General features: G+C 37.3%; 1 protein-coding gene across 1 annotated transcript in view; it reads left to right on the plus strand.

Moving 5' to 3' along the window:
• The window catches only part of LRRC8C (leucine rich repeat containing 8 VRAC subunit C), a 67,943-nt gene continuing 50,295 nt past the window's right edge, over window positions 1–17,648 (plus strand). Inside the window, exon 1 of the mRNA XM_006919392.2 lies at window positions 1–202. The gene's annotated coding sequence lies outside the window, so the exon portion shown is untranslated. The remainder of the gene's footprint in view (window positions 203–17,648) is intronic.

The raw sequence follows: 17,648 nt of genomic DNA on the forward strand, positions 1-17,648 counted from the left end.
GGCGTTAGCTCCGGCTCGGAGCCCGCGAAGAGGACGAGGAGGAAGGCGCCGCCGTGGCCGCGGTTGCAGTGCCCCGGACGCAACAAGCCATGAGCAGCGGCCCTGGGGGCGACCCTGCTGTCGCTGGCAGCTTCTGAGCCGGATCGGGAGACAGATCTTGGTTCCCCAGCACCTTCCGCAGCCAGCACCCTCGCGTCTAGAGGTAAGGGCGGGGACCGCGGAGGGATGGAGAGGAGCGGCCCGCAGAGGACCGCGGGCTCGGTCCTCTAGGTGCGCTGGAGCCTGGACTCGCCCCGCCTCGCCTGCGTCCCTGCCTCCTCCCGGCTTTCGGGCGGGCGGAGTGTGGTCGCCTGCCCACCGTGTGATCGGTCCCTGGAGCCATATGCTGCTAGGGCTCAGGGACCCGCCAGTCCCTACCCCACCCACCCAAGCGTCCGGGCGCGGGTCCCCAGCCTGGCGCCAAGCTCAGCGCGGCCGCAGCAGGTTCTGCGGACTTGGGGGAGGGGGCGAGGATAAAATGGGGCCAGCGCCGGGGGCGGTCGTCGTTCTTTATTACCTTACACATCTCTGAGACCCTAGGGCCTGTCCCTTCTGGTCTGCTCTCCCCTTACTACCGCCGAGCTCCTGAAGTTAGCACTTTGGGGAGAGAGGAATTGAAGGTCTCGGAAGGGACCGAGAGCACGATGCCGCTTCCTTGCAGGACCCGAGGGGAGAAAGGGTTGAGCCGGATCGCGCGGGCCCCACAAGCCAGGTGAATAGGCCGGCGATTGAGGCCAGGACCGTTGCCTTGGACCCAAATCCAGGCTCGCCGGTCTTTCCCATTCCAGCGGGTCCCCAGCAAGGTGGTGGTTAAGGATGGAGTAAGCAACTCAGTAGCTTTAGGTTGTGCTCTGTAGACTCTTAATTCCTTTCTTTTCTCCCTCAGCCAGTTCTTCCCTCCCCCACCCCACGCCGGCCGGTGTACATCAGATTCCAGTTCCTTCAGAACACTGACACCTAGACCCCCGTCCCAGGTCGGGTATTTTAGAGTGTTAGGGCCAAACTTCACTTGGTTTCAAATTCGTTTAAAGCATTTTAAACTCGCAGCAAACCAGTTAGGAAACAAACACTTTCAAGTCCCCATCCTCGTTAAAGTAAAAAATAAGAATCAATCAGTCTTTGTAGGAGTGCTGGCATTAGGCAGAGGGAGGCTTGAATGACCCTATTTAACGCACCGTTACGGGGGAGGAATAGGTAAAGGACATGGCAGTCCTCTTTTAGTCACACACTTCTTACAAGCCCTCGGTAATGTACGAAATGCAGCCTTAAGCAACGGTCACATTTCCGGACAGGTATGTAGTAGTTTCCTAAGGCATACTTGAGGCTTCTTCATGTACAAGTCATTAAAAATGCCATTGAGACGAGAGAGGAGGAAAAGTGGTAACCTCCTTGGTAGGCTCAGCACTGCAAAATCGCCAGGGCCAATCAGTTTTATAGGTATATACATTCTCTTCCCTTATTTTTTAATGATTTGTGTAAGCCCAAAATGAAAGCGGAACTTCACAAATTTGCTCAGATTCATAAACCCTGCGTTGGATGTGTGGACGAAAATAACAGGTTAGATGTATACAACTATATGATGTTTGCATTTCTTGTGACTCGTTTAAGTAGAAAAAATCAAGGATGTAACCCCGATTTGCTTTACTTTGGAGTGATTAAACACTTTCTCTAGCTTAAGTTGTTTGTTTTTGAGGGGGAGATGGGGAGCAGCTTTGCAAGGATGGATATCTTTCATGTTTCACATCATAGATATTGAGCATAGATAGGGTCCACTAACCCAACAGTCTTATCAGTGATAGCATGTTTAATAATTTTCTTATTTGTAGAATTATCGAAGGCTTAATGGTACTAAATGTCATTTCTCAGATTGACTAAGCACTTTACTTGATGAAATGTTTTTAGACGGGAATGCTTTCAGTGAAAAAATGTATAAGGACTGTAGGAGAAAAGAATGACTAATTTTCCACTTACGTGAGGTTTATCTTTTTTAAAAAAAGTTAGCAATATTTTTAACTTATAGGATACCCAGTTTTTACCCAATTGTTGTTATGACTTTTTAATAGTCTGTAATATTTAGTTAGAGTCACCAATAACGTTATAATAAGTTTTAAAAGAATGGAGTGGAAATGTATATGTTTTGCCAAGCATCATGCTAATGATTTAATATGGTACATTACTGTAATATAGTCTACCTACTCTAGGAACCTGACACACATTATCTCAGAATCTTACAACAAACCCGGAAGGTAGTTGATGCCATCCACATTTCACAGAAGAGAGAGGCTCAGAGTTTGTGACTTGCCCAAGACCATTCAGCTAAATTAATGCCTGAATGAGGCCAAGCCTTTTTAGCTTTAATAATGTACTTTTCCATTATTCAAAGCTTCCTCTTTGTTTTTCCTACATAAATTTGTTAATTACCATTATTTCTGTTTGCAAAACTGAGGTCAAGGAAGTAAAGTCACCTGTTCAGGGTTTTTCATGTAATTAGTATATAGCAGAATTCAGATTTGGAATCAGGGCCATCTGTTCCCCCAAACCCTTATTCTTGCCACTGATCTCTATTAAATGACTGATTAAAGCTTAACCTAATGGACATTTCACTTATGCTCGTCAGCTGTTCTCATGATGATGATGGTCTCGTGGGCTACATTACACCCCCAAAGACTTTCTACCCTGGAGTGTTGGCTGGAAGCATATTGCAAAGAGGGTGACATTACTATGGAGGTATCCTTGAATCTACTTAATTTATTTTAAAATATAAATCATTGTACATTGGCATAGGGTAAAGGACTTGACCTCAAGATAGGAAAGGCTGGTATCAAATTCTGGCTCTACTGAACAGTAGAAGTGCTAGCTAATTCATATTATCAATTTCTCTGAGCCCCATTTTCCTCATATGTAATGGGGTTCATAAAGCCTCCCTGGCTGGATCATCATTAGGATTAAGTGTAACAATACATACAAAGGGCAGGTCCTATCACCTAGTAGGTTCTTAGTAGATAGGAGGGATTAACACCCTTGTATTCTAGCACTGATTGAAATTTCTACTCTATTTCACTTTCTGTATATTTTATGTGCATGTAGTAATTAGTGTTATCAGTGAGTCACTCTTTATATGGTTGTACAAAGGTCTAATCTGGTTTTTAGCATCTTTAACTTTTGAATCACATCCTTTTTTTGTAGTCCTGACTTAGAAACATTTACTCACCTTACACAGTTTTTCTTTTGTTCCACTCTGCACATTTTTTAGAACTTTACTAGCCATGTTTTAATTGGTTGGAATTTGTATTTTTTGGCAAAAACATTTTCCTGTTTTCTTGATTTCTCAGCCTTGCTTATCACTCAGGGAAGGCACCATGAACAACCCAGTACCTCCCCACCACATACCTCACCCTTAACCTCTACCAGCTGAAATTCTGCATCTCCTTTAAGGCTCAGCCTAAATGTTACATCCTTTCTGAGCTTACGTACCTTCCATTTTAAATCTTTTGTCTACTCATTTACAGTTCAGATTACATGTACCCCTAGTGCTTAAAAATTATTTAAAAAATTTTTTTAGTTATTTTCCCAAGTAATACCCTGTGAAAGACTATAAACTCTTCGAGGAAAGGTACATTTTTCTATTTCTTTATAATTTTGCTTTGTAGAAAACATAGACGGTTTCTATTTCCTGAATGAAAGACGAGTCAGGTTCTGTGAGAGAGCCTTACAGTAATTAGGAGAGACACCTAAATTATTTGTCTTTGTTACATGATTGTTAGTGGCACCTTCCTCTATATTTTGAGACTTGTTCGTCCAAGCCTTCTACACAGATTTAACTGATATTACATTTACTGGAAAGCCATAGTCTTAAAGCCATGGCCATTAGTTGTCATGTAAGATAGCAATGTTTCATTAATAAATTGCTCCTATGGTGGTATAATAACCTCATTAGTTTCACGTATATTGAGCACGTTAACAGTGTTTGAGTAGTTTGGCATTTCGATTGAGTAACAGTCCAGATGGATTTCTTTAATTAGGAATAGGATTTACCTGAGGGAGAGGAATATCTACCTTAGAAGATTGAGATAATAAGCAAGGAGGATTTCAAACCCCTTTGGTTGAAAACAGGACTAATTGTGGCATAGTATGGAGGCTCCTACCAGAAGTGATCTTAAAGAGAGAATTAGCACAGAGAAAAGACCCAGACAGTCTCACCACAAATATGAGGTGGAAAATACAAAAAGGAAGAGGTAAAAGAAATGAAGCATGACTATAATACTTTATGACTGAGGCCTGCTAGATATTGCTCATTCCTGGACTGTAGAAACAGGAAAGAGACTGTGGGGTCAAGATGGGCAAGAGAAACCAGTGTAGTACTGGACATCTAGCACACCACTCAACTCGCATTTGCTCCCAGGGCTGGCACAGAAAGGCAAGAGGGTTTTCTCAGAGCTTTGCTTAAAGTAGATAGTGTGGCAGGAATATATTGAAAATTTTCTAACTATTAAAGGTAGAGAATGACAACTCTTTTCCAATATCAGACGTAAAACAAAAAAATAACCCAGGCTATCTACATAGAAGTATAACACACTATCACAACTTCTAGGAGTGAATTTAGGATCATTTTCTGGTGTTGCATAGGAGTCCTTTTAAAATATGGTTCTATGGTCTGTGGTGTATCTAACTATGAATGGCAGTTGATAGAGAAACAGTAATTTGGCTTCAGAAAATGAAGAGAGTTCAGAAAAGGGAGAACTGGCAAAAGTGAAAAATCAATTTTACGTAAAATTGTTTTAAAGCTCAGAGAAGTAACATAGTGTTCCAGATGACTGAGTGTTTTGAGTCAAAGAATCCAGGAGAACTATATGTTCTTCAAAAGAACACTTTAAGGACTCAGAAGAACCAAAGATATTCCCCTACTAGAGAAGGGTAGGAAGGCAGAGCAGAGTTCCTTTGGCTAAACCAAAAAACTGCCCAAGGGCTTGAAACACTGGAGAGAATGTAATGGAGCTCATAGAGAAGTGTTTCTCAACCTTTCTTTCATTAATACCCTCCCTCTCCAAGCCTTTTTTAGATAAATCATAATATCACAGATACACTGGATATCTTTTATATACTGTGGCTTTTTAGTGGGCTACACACCACTATTTAAGATTTTTTTACCCTATCCCCAAGAACCAGTTTTTGTTGGGGACAAGATTGCCATCCTGTTGAGAACACATGATGTATGTAGCATGATACTATATTATGTCCGAAACTCAAAAAAGAGCTGCAAAAGACATAAAGAATAGTCAATATGTACATATGTTTGTATGAATGTATATGTATCTTAATTAAATTCTCTAGAATTAGATTGCTGCTTTTTATTTGCCTTTATAAAAAAGCATACTTTACTGACTCTTAAACTGAAATACATATGTAAAAAAATATAAGGCTTCTAATTGTCTCAATTACACCTTGGCAAAATTATTGAATTCATAAAGTTATCTACCTGCATTCATATATTTCCAGGATGGGAAGCCCTCCCCAAACTTTAAATGCTCAATATCCCTTATTTACTTCTGTTATGCTGGAAAGGCTCTGATAATAGCTATTTGTTCTTGCTGCTGGTAATTATATACAAGTATAAATTAGTTTGTCCTTATTAGAGCATTCATATTTTAAGCCATTTATTTATAATTATGAAACACTATGTTCCCTATCGAAGAGATTTCAGCTCATAACAAGTGGATATTTGGGGAGGGTGGGGCTTCTGAAGTCATACTTAGCTTTTTTATGTGTGGTTCCGTGTTTCGGTTCCCTAGGGAGCATAAGCGTAGGCTTCTGATGTCTAATCTTGGGAGCTGTAAGGGTTAGAGGAGTTTGGCTTCTTTATACATTGGCTTCTTTCAGCATTTAGAGCCTGTTTGTCCTTGCTTGCTCCCTTCCCCTCAAACACCTCGTCTTCTCCTCCAGCTTTTACTTTAACCATATTGCTTTTTTTCCCTTTCCTTTATCCTCAAACCTTTAGAAATATCTTTGTTTTTCAGCATCCTTTCTCTCTGTTTGATTTTTGGAGTGGCACTGAACCTTCCATTAGGGCAGAGGCCATATAGGCCATGTCTGTCCTGTTCACTTCTGTATCCACAGCACCTGCACAGTGCCTGGGACATAGCTATTCAAGAAATAGTGGTGGAACAAATGTTAATGATATATTTTACAGTAACATTCCTAACCTACTATCTTGGATTGTATCCAGTTCCCTTTTAATGATTTTAAATTTTGGTATTAAAACTTTATCATGTTATTAGAAGTTATCCTTAATGGAGTCATTAAATATGCACACAAAAATATTTGTATATGTAATTGGAAATTAGGAGCAAGTATTATATAAAATATGAAGTCAAGACATCAAAATAAATCCTAAAGACAAAGATTTACTAATTAAATCCTTATTTGGTCACCAAATAAGCTAAATATATGAAAACTCATGGGTCCTGTGAGTTCTCCCTGTGTATCTGAAGAACTTGTCAAATCAATGAAAAGTACTAACTAGTCTTTCTCAAATATCTTAGCGATTTATGAGAATTAGAAACAGGTTCAAATATCCTTTTTTTAATAGGAAAGATGTAGGTCATAAATCTCACTTCTGGAAAAATACTATAGAAAATTGTTTAGCTGATAACACCTTGATTTTTAAAAATAACTATGGGAATAGCTTCATTAGGAAAACACCAACAAGGCTCATTTGTATCACCTCCCTTAACATTAGCAAGGTTGAGAATAATGTTCTCATCAGCAAACAAGAAATATTGCCCTGCAGACAACTTTCTAGTTATTGCAGTTTCCCTATAACCAGAAAGTAGTTAAAATTGAGGAGCTAGCAGTTGAAGGTGTGTCTAGAGCTTGAATCTGAGTTGAGTGTTGAAACATTTTATCAAAGGATCTGGGTGGCATAATAGAAGACATGTATCTGTTAAGTGGCTGTACATTCACATGTATCTGTGGTGGATAAAGCAGCACAGTGTTGAAGCAAGGATTGGAAATGAACTTGGCGAAATGAAATGAAATGAAAAATAAAGAAATGAAATAGAACTAAGCAATGAAATTCAATTAAGGGAAGTATAGGGTCATACCTTGAAGAAAAACAAATCGACTAACCATACAAGTACACTAAATTTTTGTTTTGTTATGTTCATTATTGTATCACTAGTATTTAGAACAATACCTAATATGTAGCAAGGGATCAGTAAATATCTGTTGAATGAATGAATGAAAGGCAAGACAGAGAAAGGCAAACTATATGCCAATAGGACAAAAGTAAAATGATTCCTAAGGTGATGGTGATGGATAATTAGTAGACTGAATAGACTGCTAGAAAAAACTTTTTTGGACAAATCATTTCTGAACATATGTTAAATTTTTATTTCAGTCTTACATATTAAAAGAAAAGTTTCTGGTAGGTCGGTTCAAAAATTCATTCTTTCCAGGGACATTTTATAAGAATAGTGTGTGGTTAGATATTGTTAAATGAGATTTAAAACTGTGGATTCAAGGTCACTAACAGTTGACAGTTGACTGAGTGGCTCTTTAGCTGGCTTCCATGGACAAGTCTTATCCCATTCAATATTATACAAGAGGCCAGCCAGTACAATAAGGATGAAAAAAAAAAAAAGTAAAGACATAAATATCGGAAAGGAAGAAGTAAAAATATCTCTTCTTACAAACTTTGTGTTTAGAAATTAGGGTTCCACATCCTAAAGACCATGAAGAAGGCTGACAGGACAAGAATTGATTCATTTGAAGTATAGTTTTGGAGGAGAACACAGCAGATACCCTGGACTACCAGAAAGAGGAACAAGTGGGTCCCAGAACAAATTAAGCCTGAAACATTGCTGGAGGCAAAAATGACAAAACCGAAGATGTCCTACTTCAGGCACATCATGAGAAGGAAGGGTTCTTTGGAAGACAGTAGTGCTGGGAAAAATAGAAGGCAGCAGAAAAACAGGAGGACTAAACCTGAGATGGATTGACTCCATAACAGAAGGTATAGGCATTAGTCTACAGGAGCTGAGCAGGGCTTTTGAGGACAGGACATTGTGGACATCACTCATTGAAAGTGTCGCCAGGAGTTGGGGCCGACTCAACGGCACATAACACAACACATCCTAAGGAATCTACAAAGCAATGACTAAAAAATGAGTGCCACACTAATCTATAACTGACATGCAGCTATTTAAAATTAACAGACAAGTAAGTAAATCTGCTTAAGTCAGCCCTTGTACATGAAAGTAAAGATGATTTTACTTATCCTGAAAGGGTATCTAATAATATAATCACATTATTAACATTTTACCTCTTAACTTTTTTTTTAACTTGACAGCTTTCCCTATAAATATGATTTCAGTAAACAGAATAGCCTACTGTTGGCCTAATTAAGGAATTAGGAGCAAATCAATTAAAACTAATTATTTCTAGCATCCTTTTTACTGTGAGTGCCATATCTGCATTGTAGGAGAGGTAGCAGACCTTTGTGCTACTTTGAGGCTGTCTGGTATGTGTCAAACATGTTTTGAATATAAAAAAATGCTTTTTTTTATTGCTCCAAATTTGGAACATAATCTTAAAGCAACATTTTAAAATGTTGTCAGATAAGAATAGAGATGCCCAGTGATAAGAGAAAGTCATATTTGTGGCTGTCTTATTAACCAGTAACAACTAAATCAGAAGGTGCACGAGAAATCTCAGAATTTTAATTTCTTTAGAAGCCAGGAATCTTATTCTGTTTTTTGCTTTCAGTTATTTATAATTTTGAAATATCAAAAAGCAGCACAAAAGCTATTTGAAAGCTATTTGCCTCTTCTGAAAGGATATATGTGGGTTGGGTTAGGAAAAATTAACTTGTCATCTAAGTAGAACATATGATAAGTAAATAATTTTATAGCCTCATATTGAGGAAAGGCCATCTCAAAAATAATCTTTCTGAGTTATCAATTATGTATTATATTAAACTACTTTAAAATGTAATTTTATTTCGATCTGTTACTTACATAAATCATATAAGCTAAACAATGGCGGATGACAGTATTTAGTGTTAAACTTTAGTTTTTAAGATAAAATTAATTTTATAAGGCATGTTGTAAGACAGTGATTATAGTCTTATTTGAATGTTATGAAGAATAAATTATGCTTATGTATAGATGTAATATATAGGTTAAAACTACTATATGATACTATTTTACCAAAGATTATTCATTAATTGCTTAATTTTAATATTCATCCCAGGTCTTAAAATTAATTTTCTTGAGTCACAATTTACATTGCTACTTAAAAATATCACTGTTCATATTAAAAACTAATCAGAGAAATATGACATTCCATGGTTTCACATTACTGCAGCAGTGCCTCAAATTTATAACAACCATTAAAGAAACAGGCTAGTTATAACTATAATTCAGTGTTGTTGAACATATCTACAAAGACTTAAATTTTTAGTGTAAATAAAGATCTGACTTATGAGAAATAAAAGGAATTTAGTAATTTCCAATTATATAGGCATCCTATCAGAGAATAGATTAGTCATGCATGAACTAATATACATTTTAACAGCTTTATTGAGATATAATTTACATACTCTATAACACTGATTTGTTTAAAGTATACAATAAAGTATACAAAGTATACTTTAGTACATTTACAGAATTGTGCAACCATTACCATAATCCAATTTTGAAACATTTTCATTGCCCTGAAAAGAAGCCTGTGCCCCTTTAGCTATCAGTCCCCACTGTGTCCCCCACTTCTCCCAAGCTGTAGGCAGCCATGAATCTATCTATAGATTTGCCTATTCTGGACATTTCATGTAAATGGTATCATATGATATGTGGTCTTTTGTGACTGGCTGTTTTTATTAGCACATATTCAAGGTTCATCCATGTTACAGCATGTATCAATATGCCATTCCTTTTCACTGCCAGATAATACTCCTTTGTATGGATGGATACACCATATTTTCATTATCTAGTCATCAGCTGGTAGACACTTAGGTTATTTCCACTTCGGGACTATGAGGAATAATGTTCCTATGAACATTCATATATAAGTTTTTGTGTGGACATGTTTTCATGTCTCTGAGGTGTAAAAGTGGAATTGCTGGGTCATATGGTATCCCTGTGTTAACCATTTTTGTAAATGAGGTATAATTTTTGCATCATCTCCTATACTAGTATAAAGTCAAGGCTAAGACATTTAATGTCTTTGTAATAAAATTTAGCAAAATAGTTTAATTTTTCCAAGTAGCATCATTATCAGGAATGTTAATTGAACATTGAATTTTATATAATTTAGTTATAATTTGCAAAGTACTATTAAAGCAATATTGAATCTCTTTGGGTTAAAAGTTCTGGTTGAGAAGTATAGAAAGGGCTGCTAAAGGCTTAACAAATAGCGATTTGCCTATTTTTTGGTTCCTTATCTTTAGCGACCTGGATACCACCCATTAACTCCAAACTTTTGTGCATTTTTTTTTTCTCTTTTAGTTGTGGGGCAATGGGGTGGGGGATATTTTTTATATTCCGTTATTTGAGATATATATAAGTATTTATTAGCTTCTGCTTGGAATATGTGAACTTCATTCATTTGAGGCTTCAGAGCTTTCTTAATTTACCTTTGGAAAGAGGTAAAAGCACTTTTAAATGTAAAACATCTTGTATTGGCTAACATTCCTTTACTACTGTCTTGCCTGAGATGGTGATGGAGGGTACTGTCTTGATAAATTGTGGATTCTATCTGTTTTGGTCTTCTTAGAACTATTCTTTTAATTGACTGTCAGACGAAGACCTGGAAGAAATTTCCCTTCATTTTTCTCTTCACATCCTTATGAAATCACCCGGGCAGATTTCCCCTTATTTTTTTCATTTCAAAGTGAATCTCTTTGTTTAAGATGTTCTCCTAGCACACAAAGGATCAACTCCTGTGACCACTTAACCTTTATTCTTAGAGGTGTTCTAAGCAAATGGGAAGCTATAGGTTTAGCAGGTACCCAAAGAACTCACAACAAAAACAACACTATGAATAACCACTTCCAGACACAGGCAGATAGAACCAATTTGAACCAATCTGAACCAATTCCTACATATAATTTTAGTTATTAGACAAATACAAATGCATATATATATGTGTGTGTGTGTGTGCATGTATACATACACACACACACACACACACAAACACATATATATATACACACAAACACTGCAGTCAAGACACAAAAACAAGACTTCTGTGAATTTTGTAAAAGGATAAATTTCAGAAAGTTAAAATGACTCTTCAAGAAACAGAGTGAACAAGTGAAAGATTTATTCAACTCCTTAATGAAGAAGCTGGCAGGATGGGAAAGTAGGTTCAAAGAGCATTCAGGAATTATTTGAAAAAGTAATGTTAGAATAACATCGCTAGATAAGATACAAAACTAGATAATGTCTTTCAGGGCAATAAAAAACATGTTTTGAGTTTTCTTATCTACTGGACAAAAAGATACAAGTCTGGAATTTAATCAGTAGAATTAGCATCAAAGAAAGTATATTGCTCTGAATTAGCCTTGCCTGGGGCCAGTTAACCAGTTCTTCAGTATTATGCTGACAGGATGTTTTGGCCTCCTTTTGCCTCATTTCCAAGTTTAGGATTTTTTTTTCTTAACAATGCATACTTGCCCATCTTAAACTTTTCTTTTAAGGGCTTTGATTGGCTTCTTAATAATATAACAGACATTTAGCCATGGAATGTGTCAAGTACAAAACATTGGCCCAGGAAGTTCTCAAACTTAAGACGTAGGCCAGAAACTTTGGGTTCTGCACTTGACTTCCCATGACTTGTCACTCAGTTATCAAAATACTTCTGTAATCTTATCCTGGGGTGGAGTTCTGTTTTAACTTCAACCCCAAATTCAATCAATTCTTAGGACCCAAACTGTTCTCCATACCCTGAACTTAGAGGTAGGTCATCTTAAGCCCAGCAGAGTGAGAGTCCTTTTAGATGATCATTAGACTTTGACATTCAAATGCTCAAATAGTCATAGATCAGCAAAAACTCCAAGGCTCAGAGGATTCAGGATTGTGCAGCAAGTAAATTAAGTCATGCTGTTTAATTTTTTTAAAATTTAAGGCTCGAAAGAAACACAAAGGATCTCTATAGCATAAATGCCATCAAGTTCCTTGATCCAGAGGCTGCCAACTGCTCTGTTCCTTTTGAATTGAGCAACTCTGCATCTGACCTCTAAGAACCATTATGAGAATTGGCAAACTGTGGCCCTGGTGATTTAGGTCTGCAACCTCAATTTGTATGGCCTACTTGCTGAGATTGTTTTTTACATTTCTGAAGCATTGTTTAAATTTGTTAAAAAGAATATGCAACATGGACTGGATGCGACCTGTAAATATCTTCAATATTTACTATCTCTCCCTCTGTAGAACAAGTTTACTGATCCCTACATTAAAAAAAAAAAAAAAAGACAACTTTGTTGTTAGCATGTATCAAAGTTTTATAATGAGTTTCCTGTAAAGGAAGAGCTCTCTAGTAGGCTAGTACAAAGATTTGCTCCTGGTAGGGTCATTTTTCTAGGAAAAGAGAATGGTTACAAAAGCACTAGATTCCATATCAAAAAAAAAAATAATAATATTTGGTTAAAGACCACTAAACTCTTGATTGACAGCTGGTCAACTGCATGGGTAGTAACTAATTTCCCAGAGTTTCTTAATGTTATTAAAGTTCACGAGAATCAATTACTTAAATGTTTTATCAGGAACACTAATTTCTTTCCGGGCGGAGGGTGCAAGTTATATCATATAGACAAATTTGGGAAAATTTTTTATAAGGCAGTGTGCTAGTATATTTTTAAAGCATTCACTGGGATGCAGTAAAAGAAAAGCAGACCCTAGGGATCTTTCGATGCTACACTAACTCATACAGTTTAATTTAAGACTGCATAAGGTAATAGGAAGATAAAAAACTTGGAAGAGAGAAGACCATCACAAAGAGGATCAGAGCATTGAAAAACTGAATCTGTGTGAAACAAATGAAAAGAGTAGTTTTAGCTAAGATGAAGACGTGGAGAAATTTAATAATTCTAGAGGTATGAGGGGCTCTCCAAGTAAAAATGAAGAGTGAGTGTACATCTCTTCTGAAGAGAGATCGACGTTTAGCCTACCTTTATAAGGGTTGCAAAAGAAAAATTTTCTGACATCAAGTTATCAGCCTTTCCACAAATTTTCATAGAGGCTGAGTCTTTGGGAGATTTCACGACTAGATTAGAGTTGGGCCTCTCTGCAGTAGGTGAGTATGGTCTTGCCTGAATGTTTAGTCAGATAACCCCTTGTGATCAGCCATGTGTTTTTAGTGCAAGACCATACGTGGTGCAGAGCACACTAGATCTGCTGTCCTTTGAGAGATTACAGACCAGCCACTGTCCCTGAGGACTTTCTCCCTGAGAGAGTGCACAGGGTAAACAAATACACATGAGGCAACGATATGGAGGAGAACAGGGAAAATATCTAGAAAGAGAAATAATTAAAAATACATCTTATAAAGCAAGGAGTGGAGGGAACCATCCATATCTCAGGAAAGTGAGATCCAAGCAGAGGGAACAGCAAAAAGAATAGAGGGCACTGAGACGGGGAGAGGAGTAGTTATTAAGAGAGGGTGTTATAGGCTCATAAAGTGCCTTGTCCATCTATTCTGAGTGAGAACAGGAGCTATTAGAGAGTTTTGAATTTTCAAAGGATCACAGAAGCTGCAGTGTAGAGAAGCCATTAGCCAACTTTTTGGCCTCAGGACCTTTGCATTCTTAAAAAATTATTGAAGATCCCCAAAGTGTTTTGTGTGAGGTACTTTTAGGCATTTTCCACAAATAGTATATAGAAAGAGCATACAGGAAATGGGATTTTTCAGAATCTAGGAGCTTCCCTGGAGAGAAGCTTCGCTAATATTTTCTTAATTAAATAATAAGATGATCATTTACTGCCAGGTCCTTTTTAAACTGTGTAATTTAAAGAGGTTGGTACAGAGCTAGATTTCAAACCTAGGTCTTTCTGGCTGTAAAATTTGGATTGTAACCACCATATTATGTTGAACAAAATGGTGAGTAGAGGTGACTTAATTTTATTTTTATTTTTTAGATTAATGGGGCTGCCTATGACTAAACTTAGAGTTCTGGGAATCCAGATGTTAAATGAGGTAATATATACATATAAGGTAATACCAGGAGTATTTTTATCAGCTTTACTGTTGGCATATACTCTTTTGGACTAAGGATTTCATATTGCCCTGAATGTACAAAACAACTGTAATCACTTCATAGAGAAGAAGAATTTACACAAACTACCTTTGAATTTTTTATTGAAATGCAATTAATATCATGTCCGTGCCTTAAGTAGGAGCATATCTCATCGTTATGAGTGGTCCATGTGATAGTGGGTTCAGTAAGCAGTGGCCATGTGGGTTAGAAGAAAGATGACAGTATGTTTCTGCAGAATTTTCCAGGAACCTATTCTTCAGTAGAAGTGAAAAAACATTTTATACCCAAACCGGAGCTGTACACATAGGACCGTATCACGTTAGAATATTTAATACACAGAAACAAGAATGTTTTAGGTGAGGCAATAAGGTACGTTGTTAGTGTGAAGCAGATATATTTATAGAGAATCTCAGGAATGTTAGTATATGGCTGAAAGCATCTTTACATTTACTCATCTTAATTGAGATTTTTCTTTTATTCGAAATATACCATGCTTTCAAAAAGCCCTCTTGTGCCACCTAAAATAAGAGCAGAATAGGTCCCTTACATGAGGAAATCACAGATCTTGAAAACAGTGGTGTTCCTTGATGTTTTTTGGCCACACTCTGTTTGGTTTAACTAACATTTCTGGTAATGGAATTGCTTGAGTCTCAGAATTAGTTTGCTTAGAATTTCAATGTTTCTGCCAGACCTCTTCCTGTTGACATATTCAAACTGAATCAAAATTATTTGCGTGACATCATAAGCAGTGTAAGTATAGAATTTGAAAACAGTCTAAGGCTCTGATATATTAATTAATCTATTTGGGTGTGTTTGCTTGGAAACCTGGAATGAAACTTGCTTAAAAATATGTATGTTTTTTGGAATATAATCTGAAAGTGAGTTAGAAAAATATTAAACTGCATAACATTTTAAAATAGTCATTTCCCATCTCTCACCATCTCATACTTTAAGGCATTTATTTAATGGAATTGGGGAAGGTAGCAGAAAAACAATATTTTAAAAATAGACAGTGATGTCCTCATTTTTAGAAAGATTATACCTAAGCACCATCATTATTTTTATATTGGAATCACCTGTGAACAAGATTAAAGAAACTCATCTTTCTAAAACTAAGCAGTGGGTATAAAAATTGAACCTGTGTATCTTTCATCAAGTGATAAACTATAAAATGTTTATTAAAAATATGAATGTACAGTAGGCTGAAAATGGGCGCTTTTCCAACAGGAAAATAGACTCTCTATACCTCGCTTAATTGTTGAATGAAGTAGATTTTACCCTTTAATTTCTTTAAAGCAATTAACTGCTTGACCAAGAGACTGAAGAGCTAAGAGATTTAAAGCCAAAGAGATAGGAGGCACTGCCAATGGAAAAGCAAACAAACTTAAAAGAAAACATCTCTGAGTATATATCACACTGAGTATAATATAAATTTAAACGCCTCTCTGACATTCTAATGTAAGTTAATAGGAAATTTTAAGTGGTATCGCTCTTGGTTTTTAAGTAATCCTTCTGTAAAGGAAAACATTATTTCTTACTAATTCCTCAATTAAATCAAGAAAGAATTCAGTTTTCAATTCTCTTGTTTCTGTTATCCATGGAATGTTAGGTTTAGTGACTTAGAATAATTGGCTCTAAAAACAGATTACCTGGGTTGTGTTCAGGCCCCTCTACCTGATGCTGTGTAACCCCAGGCAGGAGATTAACCTTCTGAAGTCTCAATTTCTTATGTAAGAGTACCTAGAGCCTAGGGATGTTTGGAAATTAAATAATAGGATACATGTGAAGTGCTGACACCGTCTGGGTACATAGTAAGCCGTAGCTCATGTCCTGATAGAGGTGGAGTTTTCCTTTGTGCATCAAGAAACCGTTGCCAGGTAAGACTAATACTATTATTCTAAAATAAAACACCTATGAAATAAAAATGGACCCCACCAGAACTACAGTTCTAATGTTCAAAGCATCTCCTACATTCAGAAAGTGCTCTGGAGGGGTAAATCATTGTTATCCATATGGAACTCCTTGTCATGTAAAACTGCCTAGACAACTAGGTCAGAGGCTGAGAGTGCCAAAATGAGCAATGCAGCTTCTGCCTTTACAGAATTTAGAGTAGGGGAGGGGAGACAGATGAATATATAAATAACCCAGGGGAGTAAAGGAGTGAACGGAGCAGGTAGGGACTAAAGTGTTGGTCTTGGACTGCATATGAAAATAGCCAGCGACAGGCTTCCGCAATAGAACACTGCAGCTGTGGCCTAAGGCCCTTTCAAATGCTATTCTAGCAACATGCTCTTCCCACAGGAGGGTGGGCTGCATGGCAAAGCCTGTCTGCCTTGATGTAGTGATCTGGGGAGAAATGAGGTCTGAGATACATATTAACTAAAGATATGATTAACCTGTTCCTTGTATTTATCATACTTTACATTCATAGGGTGCTGAAATCATTTTAAGTGAGTTCTACTTTGGTAGTCCATGATAAAGCTCTGGTTTTTCCTTAAGACCTCATCTGGTGCTTAGGTTGACTTTTTATCACAAGAAGAGGAAATAAGATGTATCTAGGGAAATAAGTCCCAGCCTCATCTGCATGATGGAATTACCTGAGAATCTTTCAAGAGAAACCTATGCATGGTGCCGCACCAAGCATTCTTTTAACTGGACCCAAGTGTTAGTATTTTTAAAGCTTTCCAGTTGATTCTAATGTGCAGCCAATGGTGAGAGCCACCATTCTACCTGCCCTGGGTTTTGTTTCCTCTAAGATGTTCAAACAAGTTTTAGGAGACTGGCTCAGCCCAGATTCTGTCAACAGTTTTCCAGTCAGCAGTTCCTATTTTAATACCAGTCCATGTGTTCTCCCTTTGGAAACACATGACACTTTCTGCTGTTTCTGTAAGTGATGGTGACTCCTGGAGAAATAACTCATCTTAGACTCTGAGCAGCGGAGCAGGATTTCTCATCCAGCACTGTGCCTCTAGAGAGTGCGTCTCACTCTCAAAACAGAATTTACTGTCCAATTTTTCATACCTCTAAGACATGACCAACCCCAGGTTTTGTTCTGGAACCTTCTATTTAGTCATTTAACAGGTTCTTTCTGTATATCCTGACTGAAGCCTGTTTTTTTAATATGTGAAGTTGAGCATTTCGTTCGATATGTTAGTCTGTCCCTGTACTTCCAGACTCTTCAATCATCTGTTAGACTTATATGTATTCCTTTGCTTATCTCAGTTTATGTATCATTTCTGTATAGATTCTGTTACTATTACTTTTTGATTTCAACAAATATCTGTTGAATGGCAAATATGGGCCAGGCACTCTCCTGGACACTAGAGACAAAAGAGTGTCCAAATCAGGCAAAAATTCC

The sequence above is a fragment of the Pteropus alecto genome, unplaced genomic scaffold, assembly GCF_000325575.1.
Source record: "Pteropus alecto unplaced genomic scaffold, ASM32557v1 scaffold25, whole genome shotgun sequence".
Taxonomy (NCBI): Eukaryota; Metazoa; Chordata; class Mammalia; order Chiroptera; family Pteropodidae; genus Pteropus; species Pteropus alecto.